The 21327-nt window shown below is 45.0% G+C and overlaps 1 long non-coding RNA gene across 1 annotated transcript in view; it reads left to right on the forward strand.

Annotated features, from left to right (window-relative positions):
- Positions 1 to 21327, forward strand: part of LOC308507412 — a 134651-nt gene that overhangs the window by 45483 nt on the left and 67841 nt on the right. Inside the window, exon 2 of the long non-coding RNA XR_013994877.1 lies at positions 5906 to 6020. This is a non-coding gene — a long non-coding RNA (uncharacterized lncRNA). The remainder of the gene's footprint in view (positions 1 to 5905; positions 6021 to 21327) is intronic.

Here is a 21327-nt window from a genome sequence, read left to right on the forward strand (position 1 = left end):
GCCATAAATATCCCAAGCTGCCACAAAAAACCCTGTGCAGGTTTTTGTGTGGACATAACTGTTCAGCTCTTATGGGTAAATATCAAGGGGCACACTTGCTGAATTGTATGGTAAGAGTATGTTTCGTTTTGTAAGAAATTGCCAAATTGGCAGAAGCATCACAGAGAAGACAAATTCATATCCAAAATATGTACCTAGTCTGGTGAGGACACACTGCTGCCCCCTGATGAAGTGGGTGTAATGCAATCGACTTGCCACTTGGTGGCTGGGTAGTCCCTGTGGGCAATTGTGCCATCCTAGGGGCTTTGCTGTTGGCAGTTAGACCCTTGGTAGTAGCAGTAGCTAAGTCAGCCTTGGTCGGGAGAGTCCCTGGTGTGTTGCCTGTGTGTAGCTGCTATCCCTGCCAACATGCCCACTTTGTACAGCACCTGTTGGGCATACGATGGGTGATGGATATCTAATCTACGGAACATTTCGGCTTGCCCATGTTATGAAGAGTCTCCTCTGCAGGGGATGTCCTTTGGTGAGTGTTCCCATGGAGCATACATCTTTCCATTCTCTGACCATATATAAGAGAGGTGCGTTTCCACATCTTTCATAAAATGTAATATTTGGTTATTATGTCTTCACATATTTTTTCTGCACCAATCTGTTTCTCTTCTAATGCTGGCACTCCAATGCCACAATGTTAGACCTTCTGGTATTGTCCCATAGGTTCCTCAGGCTGTATTCATTTTTTAATCTTTTATTTTCTTTGTTGTTTAGATCAGATAATTTCTACTGATCTATTTTTAAGTTTGCTCACTCTTTCCTTTGTCATCTCCATTCTGCTTTTGAACTCATTCAGTGACTTTTAAATAGTCACATATCCGTACTCTCTTTTTTAGTTTTGAAATTTTGGTTTAAAAAATAGTTTTTGTTTTTCTGCTGAGAATGTCTACCTTTCCATTCGTTTCAAGAGTGTTTGCCTGTACCATGTTGAGCATGTTTATAAATAGCTCTTTTAAAGTATTTGATGATTCCAACATCTGAATCATCTCAGAATTGGCATTTGTTGATTGTATTTTCTCTTGAGAATTGGTCACATTGTCCTGGTTCTTTGTATGTTGAATACTTTTGTATTATAATAATTTTGGACATTTGGAACACTATGTCGTGAATCTTTGGGTCCTGTTAAATTCTCTGCAGAATGTTGATTGTGTTGTTTTAGCAGGCAGTCAGTCTGATTGGGTTCAAACTGCAAGTCCTCTCTTGCCAGCTCTGGGCAGTGGTTCGAACGTTAATCTGGTTTTCAAAGCCTTTGTTATGCTCCTTCGGGTCTATTCCATGCATATGCTTCTCTGGGACATGGGCAGTGGATGATATTGCAGTTCAGATTTCAAAGTCTTGGCTATGTGCTTTGGGTTGACCTTGTGCACACACAGCTTAGAGGTCATCCTGGGACTTGTGACAGAATTAGGAGGTTCCCTTCACTAGCTCTCTCCTTTCTGATTTTCTCCATACTCTTTTAACTCCTAGAAGCCCTTTCCCCATGTCTTCTGCTCTGTTTTTCTCTCTGTGTTTTAGGACCCCTTTCTGCTGCATGGTTCTGCAGTGGCACCAGCCTTTGGTCAAAGTCAGAAGATAAAAGAGGAAAAACAAGGAATCTCATTTGCTGAAATGGATCACTCTTTAAATGTTGGCTCCCTTCCCTAATCTACTTTTGTTAACTTTTCAGAGTCTGCAAATAGTTGCTTTTCGTATTTTCCCTAAATTTTTAGTTGTATCAGTGGGAGGGAGGGTTAAGGAGGACTTAATTCATTTTGACTGGTGCTGGAATTTCCAGACAACTGTGTTTTGAGAGGTATTGCTAGGGTGTTGGAGTCTGCTGCCTGAGAGTTTTGTGGTTTATTCATGCTTTTGCACCAATGAACAGAACATTCTGGTGAGCGGGACCTTGAGTAGAGTGCCACAGAGAAATAAAGTGGCTTGATTTCCACAAAAAGAGCTAGAAGTGACAATCTTGATCATTTATAATCAAATTCCTGTTTTTGGAACATGCCATGCATGTCCTTTGCTAGCAGATACTTTAAAAATATGAGATTTTGCCTAAATCATGATGTCTACTGAGGTGTAAATGGCAGTGGGTGCCTGCAGTAGCCAAAGGCTATTGTTAGTATTATATGGGCTCTTTAGCTGAGTCCCTAAATGGGGCCTGAAACTCCTGGTATGGCCATATATGATTTTCCTTTCTTGTAAGAACAAATAGCATTAATAATTTTAGACTCTTTTTTGGTCTAAAGTAGACCAAAAACACGGCACCCTAGCTTGGAAGGTTTGCTGCATATCCACATGGGGGAGCGAGAACATCATTCTCATTCTCCTGTTTAAAGCTCCTTTGTTTAGAAATCCTACTTATTTAATCTTTTGATATCTATGTAGTCGATATCAAAAGGAATTTATATTTGGCTTTTACTGCTCTACAGAAAGTAATGAGTTAAAGAGAAATGTGTTCTTTTGACTCCCAAGAAGGGAAATGGAAGTTGCAATTGGAGTGTTCCTTGAACGCACAATTTTTACCCGGAAAAAGTAGTACCCAGGGTCATGATATTCAATGACCCTGTCCACCTTTTCCATGATATTCAATGATATTCCTTGATATTTCCATGATATTCCATGATATTCAATGACCCTGTCCACCTTTTCCTGGAGAGTTTGCTTGGGTTTGTGGGGATTCAACTAAAAGTTGCAGGCAATCGCTTTGCCACTGGCTTCAGTCACTGAGGGAGAGATTTGGGGTCAAGGACTTCTAGAGTAGGAAGTGTTCTGCTACCATGTTTCCCTGAAAATAAGACCTAGCTGGACAATCAGCTCTAATGCGTCTTTTGGAGCAAAAATTAATATAAGACCCAGTATTATATTATATTATATTATATTATATTATATTATATTATAGACCTGGTATTATATTACATTATATTATATTATACCGTGTCTTATATTAAAATAAGACCTGGTCCTATATTATTTTTTGCTTCAAAAGATGCATTAGAGCTGATGGTCTGGCTAGGTCTTATTTTTGGGGAAACATGGTATGTAGGGAAATGGTTGGGCAGAATGTAGGTTACAGCAAGATAGTGCTTAGATTTTGCATTTGACAGAATTAAAAGGCATATGAGACCCTCAGGCCACCTAGGGTTTTGAAAACTTTCATTTTATCCTAATTAAAAATAATTGAAGTACCATTTAGTCCAGGGAGAGGGGCAGCCCCAGGGTTGGTGGACTCTAAAGCATCAGACATGTCTAACCCTCACAGACTTTTCATTCTCCCCCTGGGGTCCCTTCTGAGGCAACACTTTCTTGTGGTAATCCTTCTCACTGAAGCCTCAAGTTTAAAGAAGAACCATAATGAGTGTTTGGAGGAGGAAGTTAGGAAAAGCTGCATCCATGCCTTTTTTTTCTGATGTAGCAACTCACTAACTAGGGTCCCAGGAAAGGATGGCTCAAGTCATTTGGCACAATCTCACCTGTAGATGAAATCTCCTTCCCCTATAAAAGCCAGAGTCCAACTGGGGGGCCAGTACTAGGAGTGGGCTTCTTGCAGTGGTCGGGGGTAGAAAGAATCAGAGACCAGGGTCTGAGTCAAAGTCAAAATCAACCTCAAGACCATGGCACAGGGGGAGCGACGTAAAAGGGGGTCTGAATGGACAATCAGAACTCAGGCTGGACGTGGAAGAAACGGAAGCAGTTCTGGAACAAGGTGCTGTGGTCCTGAGTGGTTGCTGGCTGGCACTGGTACACTCAAAGTTTACACTTGTTGGTTAGGGTGGAGTGGCATGGGATGGAATGGGGAGGACTAAATGTTATAGGCTTGTTAGATGGCCCGAAAGGTACAGGATCCAGTCAGACACTGTCATGCTTGTGGCTCTAGAATGTAAATGAACATTTTCAGTTTGTTTATTTTCCCTTCTATAGCTATAAGTATTATTTAAAAATATTTTGTTATAAAAATAAAATGTAGCGAATGGTTAAAAATCTTTAACTACCTGGAAAACGCAAAAAAGAAGGTAAAAACACACCAGTAATCAGACCACCCGGAGGTAACTAGCATTGGTATTTTGGTGAATTTTCTTCCTGGTATTTTGGTTGTAAATAAACAATTATTGGCCTTGCATTTTCAACCAGGCTAGTCGGCCAGGTGAGCCAGGCTGGCCAGGTAAACCACATCAGCCACGTGAGCCACACCGTCTAGAGCAGGGGCCATGTGCTGACTGGAGAAACCTTCAGACACGTTGCTCTCAGTAGATGAACCCTGATAGTGATCCGACGTTATTTTGTCAATATCTTTGGCATGTTTCATCTCGTGGAGTATCGGATACCATTTAGACATAAGACCTGGGAAAGTAAAGCCCAGGACGATCCACTTAAGGGAATAGTTCTGCTTCTCCGGCAAGTCTAAGGAGGCCCATTTTCAAGTCAGTGTCATTACAGCCATTCAGTGGGGGAGCCTAATTCTCCAAACATCTTCTGCACTAAGACCTTCCTACGATGATGGGTGTACAGAAATATCCATGAGACGTGCACATCAGAGGATGACATCCTCAAGCCATGACACGTCCAATGAACTGTTTAATTGGAAAGGCTTTTATCTGAGATGGCAGTCGCCCTCCTGACTCCCCAGCTCGGATGGGAAGTTGCAGCATGTTGATCACCATCAGTGCTGCGCACAAACTGGCAGAATGAAATCATATAAATGCAAATTATGCTGTAATTAAAGAGGTAAAGGCAAGAAGCAAAAACATTTCACTGAGCATGGCCTTCAGAGTCCTCTGTTGCCTTTGAGAGTCCAGCAGCCTCTGCAGGTTTGCTTTGAAATCATCTGCTTAGCTGTTGATGGGGGCAGGTGGGTAAATGAAGAGAAGTTGCTGCCCTGGTTTTGAGGGAGACTGCATGAAACCATTTCAGATTGCAGGTTGCTCAGGGGGTGTCAGATTGATGGGAATCTGATCTCTCATACAAGAAGAAGAGCAGGACCCCTGTTACCAACTGTTTCTCCACACCACTGTTTATCATCATCCTTCAGGGACCTAGGACTGGGGTGGGATGGAAAAGGAAGAAACAACAGGGATACTCTTCATATGGGGAGGCAATGCTAAGACTGTTTTCATGGGTTGTAATCCCATTTATTTTCTTAATTTAAGTTTTTCAATAGTTCTAAAATTCAGTTATAAAATACAATTAAATAAATTAAATAAAAAACAAGTGAAACTCTCCTTTTCCACCTTTAACCTCTGCCTAGTCTCCTCCAACCTCAGCCACAGGAACCACTGTTATTAGATTTCTGGGTGTCCTTCCAGAGTGTCTTTTTGCTTATATAAGCAAGCATTAATATATTACTCTATTTTTCCTCCATTTTTTTGTGTGGAAGGTAATGTACTATATTTTCTACCTTGCTTTTTACATTTAATACATCATGGTGCCGTTTCCATCCCTTTTCCATACCATGGACATTCAGTTTATTTCCAATGTTTTCTTTGCTACAAATAGACATTGATTGGTATGTCTGCTTCCCTCCCTGGGTTCTGACCTCCACAAGGACTGTGTCCCAGGTCTTATTCGTGACACATAATACAGTCTCTACTACATAGTGGATGCTCAGTAAATGTGAATGGAATTCAGTTAAATTAAACATTAAAGAGTCCCCAAGCAGTTTCTGCGGCAGTGGCCCATGACAGACTGGGGACCACCAGCATCGGAAGGAAATGGAGTGAGGTTTAGGATGCATGCCTTGCACTTGTGTTGACATGTAGAATCTAGGTAGTGATTACATGGTGTAACTTTTTCTACTTTCTTGTTTATTTGAAAGCTTTTATAATGAAAAGTTGGTTAAAAAAATTAAAACTAAGGTGAAATAAAATACTTTCAGGTGAAAGCTGAGAGAATTTGTTGCCAGTGGACCTACGCTACAAGAAATGATAAGGAAGTTCTTCAGGTGGAAGGAAATTCAAATCTCAAAGAAGGAAAGAAGACCACTGGAAATGGTAAATAGCAAATACTGTTTTTCCTTATTTTCTCTATTTCTTAAAGCCAATTGACTGTTTAAAGCAAAAATGATGACAATGTATTGTGGCGTTTACAATGTATGTAGAAATGAAATATGCAACAACAGTACAAGGGCAGGAAGGAGTGTAAAGAGAACTATACTTTGTAAGTTTCATTATAATGGAAGTGGTGTAATATTGATTCCAGACAGACTGTATAAGAACACATATTTTGATCATGAGAGCAACCACAAAAAACAAACAAAAAGAGTTATAGTTAAATTGCCAGTGGAGGAGATAGAATGGAGAACTAAAAAATACTTGATTAACCTAAATGAAAGGAGGAATAAAGGAAGAGAACAGTGGAGGTAAGTAGAAAAAGAATTATATTACATGTAAATGGATTAAACATGCTGTTTAAAAGTCAGAGATTCTCAGATTGGATAAGAAAGCAAGACCCAAACATATGCTGTTTAAGAGATACACAGTTGAAATGCAAAGACACAGGGAGGCTGAAGTAAAACGAATAAAAATACATGCCATGTAAGTCTAAACACAAACAAAGTGCCGTGGCTATATTAATATCACATAAGGAGCATTACCAGAGATAAAAGGGTCATTTCATAGTGAGGAGCTGCATTTTGATTTAAACATCTTTATAAAGGATTCTGAGTTTCATTCAGATTGGTGAACTATGTGCCTAACTCTGTTGTTTTGTGTTTGAGTGAGTTTTGTTTTTTTTATTTCTCTTTCTTTCACCCTCTCATCTCTTTCCTGTCTCATATTTTTAATTTACCATAAGTACTTTGTCCATTTTTATTTCTTGAAAGATTGATTTGCAAAAATAAAGTAAAATTTAAACTTGCCCATAGTTTCACCCTCGAAACAATACATATGCTTTCTTTTTATCTTGTCCTTCTCTGGTCCTCGTGCATATACATATACAATTTTTATAGATGAAGTTATAGCCTGGATACAGTTTTGTGCTCTGCTTGTTCTCTTATATCAGTAAAACACCTTGTATATGCTGTTTGTAATTACGGCAAGTTTTCTCAACTGTGGTACTATTGATATTTTGCACCGGATCATTATTTGTTATAGAAAGTTGTCTTGTGAATTATAGGATGTTTGGTAGCACTTCTGATCTAGGTTCTAGTAGACCCCAATCGCCCAGTTGTGACAGTCAAAAATGCCTCCAGACATTGCCAAATGTTCTCTTGGAGGCAAAATCATCCCTGATTGAGAACCACTGCATTCTGGAAATCATTTTTATTTGCTGCCTAACGATATATACATTTAGCTGAAGACTCATAGTTGGTGAAATTATTTCCTGTTACTGGACATCTATATTATTTCCAACCTTTTGCCATTCTAAATTGTACTACAAGAGGCATACTGACAGCCATCTCTATTTATTTCCTTTAGGGTAAATTACTTGGATTGGGATGTGTGGGTTCAAGGTCATTTGACCATTCTCCTTTTGGGACTTTGAGAAGAGTGATTCTCAGAGTGATCAAACCCTAGGGCTTTCCATGGTTTCATGCCCTGTCAGTATAAATCACCCAAATCATTTAGGACCCATCTGAGAAAAGTGCTAGGTGACTTACACATTTTGGTGCTGGGTCGACAAATTAGTTATCTGAGTTATAAATTACTGCAATGATCCATAAATTAGATCTGTATTATATAAATCAAAAGACACCGACTCACGATGGAAATTTAAGAATACTAATTTATAAAACACATTATGATAGATTGAGCCATGCAATAAAGGAAAACTGTGGCACATCCATCAATGCCTCCTCTCTTGATGAGGTATTAGGTGTCCAGACTGGCAGTGGTGGTGCTGTTAAGTAATTTAAAGTCGGTAGACTCTGCATGAAGTGGAAATGTTAGTGGTTCCTGCAAAACAAAGAGATTGCCGATGTATATTTGAACTTTCAAGAAACTTCTAACGTGCAGTTTTCCTCCAGAAACGTGTATATTTTCCTCCAGAGTGTCTGGTGGCACTGGGGTTAAGGGTTGAACCATAGGTCTGGAAAGTAGCAAAGCTTTTTCCTCTGTCTTGCGCATACTGCTTCTCCAGCCTGGAATTCCCTCCATTCTCTCTCTTCTCCACTACTTTGTATTCATCTTCCAGTTCTCAGTTTGAATGTCCCTTCCTCAGCGACCCCCATTCTCTGAAACCCCTGACCGCATCAGGTACTCCTGCCACAGGCTCCCAAAGCCCCCAGCTGCCCTCATTGTTTACTTCTCCGCTCCCAGTCATTGTTCACCGGCTGTCACTCTCCCGCACGAGCGAGCGTAAACTCTAGAAGGAAAACAGCAGTGCTTGTCTTGTTTCCTGTCCCAGCAACTAGTACAATGCTGCAGAGTACTCACATTGAAATGTTTCTGGAATAAAGGAACAGGAGAAAGGAGGGTCCCACAGCTGGGCGCTAGGAGAAGCTGTCCCTGGCGGGTTCTGGGTCAGTGATGCATAGGGCAGTATTTTCTAAACTTCCTCAGCGATTTTATGAAAACGTATTAAAGATACTAACAGAAGGAATGTTTGGTGGGTGGTGGCCCAGTGGCTCAGGAGGTTGGAGCTCCGTGCTCCTAACTCCAAAGGCTGCCGGTTCGATTCCCACATGGGCCAGTGGGCTCTCAACCACAAGGTTGCCAGTTCAACTCCTTGAGTCCTGCAAGGGATGGTGGGCTGTGCCCCCTGCAACTAGAAAATGGCAACTGGACCTGGAGCTGAGCTGCGCCCTCCACAACTAAGACTGAAAGGACAACAACTTGACTTGGAAAAACTCCTGGAAGTACACACTGTTCCCCTTCCCCAATAAAATCTTAAAAAAAAAAAAAAAGCATAGAGTCACTCTGTTAAAAAAAAAAAAATATTGTTTAACTGAGGTCAAGGTTTCCAAACGGGGCCAAGGGCGGCTACCTTGGTTGTGAGTTTTGCTGAACCCCATCATTCCCACCCAGCCCCACCCCTCACGCCCAGCTCGACCAACACAGATTTCTAAGGCATTTTGTGGGCTCCCTGCACTGGACAAGGGGATGCCAGACACATAGGCTATCCAACCCTTTCCTATCAAACGATGATATTTTGTTTGGGATACACATACTTATCTGTAACTGGAATCTTAGATGTAATCCGGTGTGATCTTAGGTGTAATCTTATCTGTAATCCGGACACTGGGGTACAAAACAAGAATTTATTTTCCCCAGGCACAGCCGTCAGACATGCTCTGTTGGCTTTCCTTCCCCACCCCTGACAACAGCTATGGTGGACCCTCGGTCCCTTTAGCTATAGGGAACGGTCGTCTTGACAGTAGCGACTCACATTCAGGCAGCAGCAAATCCTTTCCAACGAAATCACCACTTTGGCCTCTCTCCCATCCAAAGGGTCTTCGTCCCCCAGCTCAGCTGCGGCCTGCGACTCGTCCTCATTCTCTCTTCATCTTGGGTCTTCTGGGGTGGGCAGGAGGAGGGAGAACAAGAGAAAAGGGCCAAAGCTTTTTTGCTTAGTGGGCTCTGCTGCTGTGGTTCCTTCTCTGCCCCTGGGGCTGGGTGTGGAGGGTGCCCAGGGACAGGCAGAGATATGCTGACTGTCTTGTAGGTCCATGTGTGGGGTTTTCAGAAGCCCCTCAGGAGAGGGCTCCTCACTGCCCACGTTCCTGACGTTTTGGGACACTTCTGGTCACCACACGGGGCTCTGTTCCTTCGGCTGGGACCCTTGCCTTGGCGGCTGTGCCCTCTGGTGGTGCTAGCCCGTTTCCTTCCGTGGCTGTGCCCTAGGGTGGTGCTAGCCCGTTTCCTTCCGTGGCACTGGCTTGGCCTTTGGGAGGCGCACCCTTGGCCCTGCAAACTCTGTGGCTGTCTTGCTTCATGAGGCTAACGGGCTGCTCTGCTCAGCCTCTCACCTCCAGGGGTGTCCAGGAGATTGTGACCCCTCTCCCCCAAAGTCCTGACAACCCATGGCCCGGTCTTCCAAGAACAGTCTCCCCACATTTTGCTCTCGGGCAGCCATGGGGCAGGCACTTGGCAGCATCCTCCATCTTTCCGTGGTGCCCCAAGAGCCTTCCTCACCTGGCCCCGGTTAGATAGGAACATACACCTCCCTTTTCACACACAGCCACCTCCCCAAAGAAGTGCCTCTCCCATCAATGACCTTGACCTTGTAGTCTGTGTATAAGGGAGGGTGGAATGGTGGGATCAGGGTTCCAGGACCACTAGTTTGTTTTTTAAGAAGCATCTTGGTGCTTTCTCTATAAATAGGGGCACTTAATGCTGAAGACCCTCAGCCATGGGGCTGTGTTCTGAGCCAAACAGGAAAATTTCATTTGCCCTTCTGTTCATGCACAGATGAATAGGTGGCATCAGATGACACGTGGTAATGGACTTGGCAGTGGTGGGGGGAGACTCTGGTTTCCTCAAGGGGTGTTCAGGATAGGACAGGATAACAGATCTGGGAGTGTGGGGAGGTTTCCTGTGGGAGTCGGGGCCTGAACTTGAGCCTTGAAGAATGTTCTTTTAATGTAAAATATTGCATTATAAAAGTTATATATGCTTCTTATAAAAAACAACCACAGATAAAATAAAACTCCCTTCCTTCCAGTCTCACTTTCCCAGGATGAACTCACAGAACAGTTAGCTCTTTGTCCTTCCAGATCTTTTTTCACGTGTATATAAACACACACATCTGAACCACAAATAAAGCACAGAGATATTTTTCTCCTCAAGAACTTCCCATGTGTATTGGCTTGAAGGAGTTTGAAGGTATTTGTGAAACATTTGTGTGTGCCTGTGTCTTGGTGTGGCACAGTACGAGTCCCTGAGGGTAGGGAGTAAAGGCAGATGGAGGAACAGGGCTGCTGCGTGTGGCTTTGCAGATGCTCTCTGTCCCGTAGCCCAAATGCGTACCCTGGCTGCACGCATCCAGGGAAGGGGCCCGGGAAGGACAACAAAGGCATTGGTTCCTCCAGAAAGTTCCAGCTTATTAGTGGCACCAGAGAGGGGAACGAACCACTCTGACTCTGGAGCAAGGCTGGTGGGTGACGCAAAGCCATGTGTGCGAGGAGCTAGGAGAACCTCACAGCACGGGAGCGTGAGCCAGGAGGCAGGACCTCTGGGCCTCTGAAGCCTCTGGGAGGCTTTCTCTTGGGGAGAAAGTCACACACCTGAGATAAAAGTAAGCAAATGACAAAACGTATGATTATGGTGTGCTGGAGCCACACAGTTGGTGCTTTAGATGTGGGGCTTCTGTCTGGGGACATGCTCTTCCAGGTTTCCTGATGGGCTGGATCACTCCTGTGCTCCAAGCCCTCCCGTCACCTTCAGGAGAAAGAAAACCCGAGCTTCTTTGCGGGGCACCTAAGAAGGGCCCTTTGAGTCTGACCTGTCCATCACCAGCCTGTTTCCTGGTCCTCGGCTGCTCCAGGACCCATCACCCACATAGCGCCACTCTGCCCTCAGGGCCCTGCACTCTCCTGGTCTCGGCCATGCTGCTCTCTCGGTCTCGATGCCCTTCCGTGCCTTCCTGCCAACCTGCCCCCCGTCACCTCTCTCTGTCTGGCTGACTCGTACTTGGCTCTGCCCATGGGGTTTGAGAATCTCCTCCCAAAGACCACCTTTGGTCTTTCTTTGAGTTTCAGTGGGGCAGCCCAGCTGATGACACGGTTTCTCCTACTCTGTCATTCTTTTCTAAAACCTCCCAGGCAGACCGGAGAAAGGAGATCCAGAGAACCCGGGATGGGTCTCAGAGCCAGAGGCCTGCGGGAAGACATAGCAAGCTTTTCTACAAATTAAACTTTACGTGCAGTGACAGCCATTACATGCTCTGCTGAGGTAGAAAATGGTATTTTTCTTTCAGCTCTGTTATGTTTGAAAGTTATTTGAATAATAGTATACTTGTATAGACAGATCAATTCCTTTTGGAATAACTTCATACCTTTGAAACATAGTCTATCGGGACATGGATATTTAATCTTGGTGGAATATCATTCCATTTGCTGACACCATCTAGCTTCAGTGTTCAGTTTAGTTGGAATTAACATGAATGAGCTCCTAATTGTGTTTTGTGAATCAAAGCCTAGGAAAACAATTTAAATTTGCCTCAAAAAGAAAATAGAATTTTTATATACGGTGCCTTCTGAGTACCCTGGAAAACCTGATTGCTTCAATCAGCCGAGCAGGTCAGGCCATTTGTGCCAGTGTTTGCTATGAGTGATGGATGAATTTTCTTTCCTGGGCACGGAGGAAGGTGGATGATGAAAAATGGCGACCCCACTGCTTGCATAGGACCCTCCCATCTGCCCTTGCCCTGACCTCCCGCTTTGTGAAATTCATCAGGTGTGCACTGTTCTAATGGCTGCTCCAACCAAAACAGTAAAAACCTATCAAGCCTGACCACCGGGAGCTACCTACTTCTATCCAGTTGTGTTAACTTCCCACTAATGTGCTTTTTCTGCTCTGCTGTTGGCTTTCTTTGACAGATGATATAAGAAACCGATGGGTGAAACCCTCTGTGATATTTATCATAGCTTGTTGGTGAGGCTATTGTCCACTAAACAGTGGAGCCTGTTTGAAGAGCCACACGAACCATTTAAGGCTTGAGTACAAGAAAGGCATTGTTTCATTTGAAAGACTATTATGCTTTATTTTCCGTGGACAGATTCAATTTCTTGCTTTGTTAATTGATTGTCTTGCTTTGGCTGCCAGGAAACTCAGAGCATATTTGAGGCTCAACTTTTACCAGTGTACAAACCTGTGAACCCCGTATTTATACATGCTGTTCCTTGTTCATCTTCCTATTTTATGTACACATCATCCTTCCTGATTTTATTTGATGTGTACTTATATTTATGTCTCTAGCTCCAGCTCCTTCTGTCAATGATACAGAATGAGTAGAACCCAGCTGGGTGCTCGCAGGAGACAAGTATTTATGTTTTTTTTTTTTTTTTTCACCACTGTCTCATCAGAACTTCTCTGTGGACCATTCTTCCTTACACCTTGGATGAAATCACTGTGAAGTTCCATAACTTTTCTTGTCACTCTTAGGGAAAAACATCCTTTGTTCACTTTCAGTTGTAAGAGCGGTCTCATCTTAATGATTACAATATTCACTCCAGAGCAGTAACCAAAATTCAGAACTTCCTTCCAGGTTAAACTTCTCCAGCTTTGAGCCTACTTTGGGATGGGAACTTTGGTGAGGGGGGTGGTTTGAGGGTACAGCCAGCATCTACAGTCGTGTTGCTCTTTCCCTAAACTGGTTTTCTAACCACCCTCACCCTCTTTTCAAGACTGCCTCTTGCTGGAAGATGACAGATAGAAAAGCAAGAGCTTTACCTGAAAGCTTTCACCTGCTGAAGCTGCCTTGTCCTGAGACAGAAAGCAGTCTTCGTCTTTTAAAGTGATCCATTCAGCTTCCATTATGAAGCCTCGGGGGGTAAAATACCACACAAATCTCTGCCCCATTGTTGGTGGAGGGCAGTTTCTCCCAGGTCACTTCAAACCAAGTCTCTCATACACTTCTTTAGACTGAGGTGTCGCACCTGTCTCTGTACCGTCACATACCAAAGACACAGGGCAAACTCCCTATGTGATCCTTGTGATGCCTTTTCTGGATTTTCTTGACTTCACAACTTGGTTGTGGGTACTCAGAATTCAACTGAGGAGAGTTTAGTGACGGGACTATGAACAGAGGCGTGGAGGGTCAGGGCAAGAGATGGTGAGTCTCCAGGTACTCGCACTGCGCCCCGAGGGAGGCAGGGGCGCTGCGCCCCGAGGGAGGCAGGGGCGGAAATGGTGTACTTGAGAAAGACAGGTTACCAGATGAATGTGGTGGCTAAGACGAACCAGCCAGAGCCAGGGCAGAGGCCAGTTGGGGATGTGTTATGGTTTGATTGTGTCTCCCCCCAAAATATGTTGAAGTACTAACCCCTGGTATCTGAATGTGGCCTTATTTGGAAATAGGGTCTGTGCAGATGGACTCAAGGTAAGATGAGGTCATCAAGGTGGGCCCTAGTCCAATGGCTGTTGCCCTTACAGAGACGCAGACTCAGACCCAGAGGGGATAACGTCATGTGAAGATGGGGGCAGAGATCGGAGTGATGGGTCTACAAGCCAGGGGATACCAAGCATGGCCGGACCACCAGAAGCACAGAACAGGCTGTCCCTCAGAGCCTCCAATAGGAACCAACCCTGCCGAGCCTTGAGTTTGGACTTCCATCCTCCAGAATTGTGACAGAATACGTTTCTGTTGTTTAACCATCCGAGTCTGTGGGAGTTTGTTATGGCAGCTCTAGGAACCCAAACAGGAAGGGATGGAAAAATTCCTTCATCTTTGTCCTCCTGCCTTCTCTTAGGATGGTCCCTGTCACCGGCCAGACCCGCCTGGAAGTAAGAGGCAGAGGAGTGGTTATGCGTTCCCTAGAGCATAGGCACAGGGCAGGGCAGAGAGTGGGTGGAGGGTGGTTGTACGTGGAGAATCAGCACAGCCAGCCAGCCCTCTCTGGCTTCCATCTTCCTCAAGTTCAGAGTCAGGGGTAGCTGGGGATCCACCCCAAAGGAGAAACTGCTGCCTTGACCCCTTTTTTCTGCCCTTTGAGTTTGCTTCTTTCGTGAGCACGAGCAGGCTTGGAACACAGCTGGCTCCTCAAGACTGCATCTCAGATCGAAAGTCGGCTTTCCCAGGAGAACCACGTGATACATAAGCGAGGAGTATGGTACGTGCTGGCTGACGAAGGCTGTGACGTCCAGGCTACAAGGCTGGGGAACCATAAACACGAAATGCTGTTCAACCTCATTTGTAAGCAGACACACTCGAGTCAAAACTGCGCCAAGATGAATCAGTTGTCACCTTCAGGTTGGCTGGCACACGTCGGGGAGAATTCTATTCCTTCACTGCTACTGGCAGCGCTGGCTGCAGATTCAGTGAGGGCTAAAGACCCAGCACAGTGCTGGCACGTGGCATATGCTCAGGGAATAGGATTCCCTCTCTCTGCCTGGTCAGCCCCTGCCCCCCACCCCCGATCGGCACTGTAAGGGGTGTCACATCGAACACTCAAGGCACCTAGTCAGTGTCTCAGTGCGGCAGCGTTCTTTGTACACACACTCACCCTTACCGATGGAAACCCCTGGAGCTTTCACACTGAGCGTTCTCAGCAGCATGTACAGCTGGGCAGAGGGAGCACCATCATGAGAAAATCAACTGAATTCAGTCACGCAAGTCTCAAGGGAAGTGAAAGGGCAGAGTGGGGGCTGAGAGTTAGGAACAGTATTTGCTCGACAACAACTGCATCGGAATTGTAAGCCCAGTGAGGAAGCCCACAAAGGATTCATATCTCCTCCTATGCTTTCACCGCTTCTACCAGCCTGACATCCAGGAGCCAACACATGCATCTTTCTTGGCGTTTGCCCTTAGGCTACCAGAAGCCCCTTTGTCCCTGTGCACAATGCGCTGCCAGTGCCTATGAATTATGCACCGCCCCCCGCCAGGGTTAGCCCATAACTACCGGCCGATGGATATTCTGACAAGAGTCTCCCAGCCCCCTAGAGCCGTGGCCAGGAGAATTCTGAGCCGTATTTTTGTGCATTTTCCAGTTTCCCATGGGATTAAGCTCTTCCACTGTAGTCGTTGGTTTAATAATATGCCTTTATTGGTTGCTTTTGGCTCCTTACCCTTTCCTCTCCCTCCCACCCCTGTTCCTTGCACATCCCCATAGATGGCATGTCCTCCACCGCTGGGCTCAGGCTCTGTTTCTGGGACAACCCAAACTAAGCTGGGGGCAAGTTTGACCTCCGGGGCCCATGTGCTCCAGCTATTGTCCCTTCTGGGGGTCTGGGACTGGGCTAGCCTTGACCGCCTGCTCCTTGCTGTTTTTTGTGTTGATTCATCACCAATAAGTGAGCACAACTCACTTGTACCCTCAGAATAGTGAAAACACGGAACTAGCACTTATGTGCCAGGCATTATTCTAAGCATTTTATGCGAACCGACTCATTAAATCCTCATAGAAACCCTGCGGGGTAAGTATTTTCACGTCACAGGTGAGATAATAAGAGACTTACCCAAAGACCCAGGGCAAGCTGGTGGCCAAGCTGGGCTGCAACCCAGTCTTGTGGCTTTAGATTATGCTTTTCCCACCGGACATTTATACTCTGTGAGATGCACTTTTCATTTCTGTGTATTTTAGCATTCATAAGAATTTGGGGCTTAGTAACTGAGTTCTTTGTGGAGGTTATTAGCTCCTCATAGAGGGGTTGGGGAAAAAAAGAAAGATAAAGGGAAGGTGTTAGGAACTTCCATTTGTGTTCCCCCCCCAAACTCATATGTTGAAGCCCTAACTCCCCATGTGATGGTATTTGGAGGTGGGGCCATTGGGAGGTAACTGGGTTTAGCTAAGGTCATGCGCGTAGGGCCCCTGTGATGGGATTAGTGTCCTTAGAAGAAGAAGAGACACGAGAGCTCTCACTCTCTCCATGATGTGAGCATGCAGCAAGAAGGCAGTCATCTGTAAGCCAGGAAGAGGGCTCGCACCAGGAATCAAATCTGCCAGCATCTAGATCTCAGACTTTCCAGCTTCCAGAACTGTGAGAAATAAATGTCTGTTGTTTAGGCCAATCTGTGGTATTTTGTTATAGGAGCCTGAGCTGACTGAGAAAGACAGAAGGGAAGAGCCAGCCCTGAAATGATAAGAAAGCTAAAGGATGCTTGAAAGGAGAGTAAATTCCAGCTCTTGAACAGCAGTGAGTCTGTTAGCTGCCAAGATGGGTCACAGGGTGAGGTGATCCCGGTTTGACCCCCCCTGGGTTTTGGAGAAGAGGGTCAGAGGAAAACCTCTCAACAGGGTTGAGGACAGGTTTCTCCAAGACTTCCTCCCCTTTATCCATTCATGTGATTCTGGTTGTCTGGGGCCTCTGAAGGGTCCAGAGTGTAGGGTTAACCTCCAAGCCATCACTGGGTGCTGAAGGAGGACCACCAAACCCGGTCTTTCTTGGCAGGCTAATTTCATTCTGCAGAGCTAGCAGAGCTACCAGTATCTTCTTGACCCTGGAAAGGGAGGCCTGAGAATTTTCTAGCAAGAGTTGGTAGGTGTAAGTTATTCATAATTATTAAGTACTATTATCCTTCTCATTGAGCTGTAGTGGAAAATGGGGAACTAAGAGAGTAAGTAATTGGCAGGATCACACAGTAAGTGAAGGAGCCAGATTTCAAACCCAGCACCTGTACTCTGGACCCCCATTTGTCACTACTGCCCCATACGGTGTCCTTAAGAGGATGGTGCCTGCTCTGCTATTTTGTGTCAGATGTTATTGCCATTCTTCTTCTGTGGTCTTTCGTTTTAAGGAAGCAGGCATAAAAATAAGCATGAAGGCTCATGGGGGATGTGAACATCCGGGTGACAAGGAGGCTAACTGGGCAGAGTTCTCTAAAGTCCCCATCCGTTTTCAACCAAGAAATTCCAGGTGTATATGTTTATATATGTAAGTTCTCCATAACATGCCACTGGGGCAGGGGGTTGTTTGGGAACCACTAGCCTGGTAGGAGGTGACCAGATTTGTATTTTAAGACTAAGTGGATTGAAGTGCAGAAATAGATGTTTTTTGGATGGGTGTGTCAGGAAGAGGAATACCAGTAAGAAGCCATTGGAAGAGCAGGAGTGGTGGTAGCTTGGATTAGGGATCAGGGGACACCCAAAGTGAGAGAAGCTGCTGGGTTTAAGACATATTTGGGAGGTAACATTTCAAACACTGCACTTGCTTTTAAATTTTAGTTTCTACTTTGTTATCTAACTATGTCCTCCTGTTTTTCGTTTAAGGCCTACAGGCTTCAGGTAATTTCTGATACAGTCTGTTGATCAAAGGGAGAAAGTTCTGTTACAAAAATGCTTGATTGGATTGGGGATGAGAGGAGAGTGAGTCCCCATCCCTCGAGGTGATTGTCCCAAGATGCCATCGACCTGCTGGGCAGAGTTTCTCTCCCTGCTGAGTCCTGCTGTCATTCTTTGGGACTTCAGGGTCCTCAGGGGTGTGGCATTAGATCCTCGGTTTTCTCAGAGTCTTGATCTCCATAACTCAAGAAGCCTTCATCTCCTCTCCACTTCAGCCATCTATTGTCACACATCTATTGTCACATGGCCACACCCTGGGCCATCCCCTTGTTGTCACTTGGATCTCCTCCACTCTGACATTCTGGACTGTGGTTATTGTCTGATCACCCCTCCCATCTTTCTATCGCTCTCACTGGTTTCTCCCACAGCATCTGCTCTTTGTCCATATTGAGATTTCTACATCCTTGATACTTCTCATTTCTATTTCACCATTTAGCCACTTCCTTCCCAACGTTGGGTTCCATCACTTCAATTTCTCTCTTAAAAACGTCTTCCCTCCCTTTACCTACTTTGTCCTTTGCACCACCCACACTGGATCAGTCTGGCGGTCTACCCTCTCCATTTTCTTGCTGGGCTGCCAAGTGCTTCTGGGCACAATTACCCAGTTTTGCTGATTCATGGTCCATTACCTGAGTTAGGTGCTCAACTCTGCATGGAAATATCACGTTTTCATGGTTCTGTCCTTTATTCCTCTCAGAAGCTCATTCACACTTTCTCCTCTCTCTTCAAACCCTCCATTCCAATACTTCTTCCTTCAATTGGGGATTGACTAGGCCTCCCAGTGAGCTGCGAAAGTAGGTGCTCAGAGGATATTGATTGATTCTTGCTCCACCTTCCAAAGCTACCTGCACCCCCAACCAGCTTTGTCTCCTTCCTTCTGGTCGCACAGGAAAAATATCTGTTTTCTGGTGTAGGGCCACTTGCTCCAATTGGGTCTTAATTTTCCTCTCCTGGTGTTTGCATATTCTGTTTTCTCTACCTGACCAGCACCACTCATTCTTCCCATCTTGGAAGGGTCCTTTGATCACCTTGGGCCCTCTCATCTCTTCATTAGCTGGACAAGACCCCTTTTCAGTTTCCCCATCTTTAAGTTCCCCAACCCCTGTGTTATATGACTTCAGAGCTCAAGGCATGAGGCTAGTGGGGGCCAGAGATGGGGTAGGAATTGGGCCTTTCTTGCCGGCCCCCTTCACTAGGTTGGCCCTGCTCCAAATTTCTACCAGGTGTGTCCTAGAAACCTTGGCACTTGAGGAGAAATGGAGTTTTCTGAATTGTCATCAACATTGACCTTTAAAAAATAGACAAGAAGCAAAGAGGATTTATCTCTTAATTTCAAACTCGTGAACTTCAGCTGGAGGATTGTGTTTAGGAAACTTGTTCTTTGTAAGCCTATTACAAAAATAATACAGCTACATAATTGCAGGGGAAATGAAACTTGATTCTTTTTCTGTAAAGGCCTTGAGGGAAAATGGAAACACACCGAAAATTCTGTACTTAGGAAAAATAACCAGAATCTCCCCAAAATGCTATGTAATTTAGTTGTGAGGTTCTTTGAAAAAAAAATTCTATTTGTCTTAAGCCCCTAAAGAAATATCTTCATGGAGAGATTATCCCATTGAAATTTATTCTAAAGAATTATTTAAAGAAAACTGGTCTTTACCACCATTAATCAGATTTCATTTGATCTTACTTTGGTTTCTCTTTAGTTACGGGTAATTATTTTAAGACTGCTGATTGCCTGCTATAAAGGATTGGATTTTTATGTTATAAAAACATTTCAAATGATCTATTGGCCCGAAAACTGTCGGGGAGGAATGGGAGAGTTCTGGGAGGCAAATCGCTTTAAAGTCGATTGGGCTTGGTCTGGGCTGTGACAGAGAAGAATGAAAATGGTGCTGCTTGGAAGGTTTGCTTTGGAGGCAGAATATTTTTCAAGCATGGCAGAGGTGTTAAAGGTGGCTGTGGATTGGATTGAATCTTTGGAGATGGAGTGTGGCTGAAGCCCATTTTGGGGAAGGCCTGAAGCCACAGCCGGCTGGAGAGGACACGGTGCCTCCCCCACCATGCACTTCTTGGGGACTTTCTGTAGCCCGAGAAAGAGCCCAAGTGGAAGGACAAGTCCTACATGCCCATAGTGTTTTCCTGTGGTGGGAATCATGCCCTGAATTCTCCCAGAGTGAAATATCAAGGCAGTCCAGAAGTGCAAACAGACGAGAGGGTGGTGATGTACAGGGAGAAACTATGTGGTGTGTGGACAGTCGTAAGCCGACGTTGAGACTCAACCTTGATCCAATCACTCAGGTGCTCCAAGGTTCAGTTTTCTCACCTGTACAATGGGTTAAATAAGAATACTCAAACCTCATAAGGTTGTCATGAGGAATCAATGAGATAATGCACATAAAGCATTCAGCCCAGTACATTTCCCATAACAGGTACTACATGCATGTCATTGTTAGTATCTGTTAAATCGGCTAATATTTGCCATTTCAGAGGGTTGTTGTGACAGTTAAATGACGTAACTTAGGTGAAAGAATTAACACAGTGTTGTAGACACAACAAGCACTGCATGCAGGATAGTAACTGTCCAAGTAGGTATTTGATCAGGGCCCTGTCCACCTGTCACTTCCAGCTCCTCTCCTCTTCACTCATGGCACAACATGGCGCCAGCCTCACTAGCCTCTGTCTGTTCCCCGACGTGTCCAAGCCCATTGCCTCCTCACCTTCACTTTCATCTGCACTCCATGGTGCCTCCTCATCATTTAGGTCTCAAGTCTAAAGTCATCTCTGCAGAGAGACCACCAGGACTAAAGAGCCTCCCTGCCCCCACCACAAACGACCACTGTCTATCTGACAAGTTGCAGCGTGCACAAATATTTATTCATTTATTATTTCCTCCCATCAGACTGGAAGTTCCATGAGAGCTGGGATCTCGCTTGTCTACTGCTATTCCCAGGGCACAGGGCAATGTCCAGCACAGATTAGGTGCACAAAACATACCTTGCACAGCTTCAGCCTGTTGAAGTATCCTCTGGAAGGGGGTTCATTTTGGAGTCAACATCTTGGAGCCTTGAGAACATTCAGTGTTCTCTGGCGTAGGCTACATAAGAAACCTCACGGCACTAGGCACTAAGAATGTCAAGGAAAAATATCTTTCCAGAAAAAAAATGAAGCTGAATATGCAAGTAGGGTTTGGGGAGACTGGGCTGGATAGAGGGAGTTCTGTCTTCCAGGAGCGAGGTGGTGGCAGTAAGATTCTTCTGGGTACCCTGCTGCCCAGAGAGATGGGAGATGAAGACCCACTTACTTCCTGGAGGTGAGTGCTGTGGACAGAGCTGCACACAGCCACACCGCAGGGCCCCCTCTGGCCAGGGTCTGGCTCCAGGGCTGGGCTTCCTTGGCAGAGTGGGGAGGTGGGAAAGGGG

The sequence above is a fragment of the Rhinolophus hipposideros genome, assembly GCF_964194185.1.
Source record: "Rhinolophus hipposideros genome assembly, chromosome: 14".
In the NCBI taxonomy this organism is placed as follows: domain Eukaryota; kingdom Metazoa; phylum Chordata; class Mammalia; order Chiroptera; family Rhinolophidae; genus Rhinolophus; species Rhinolophus hipposideros.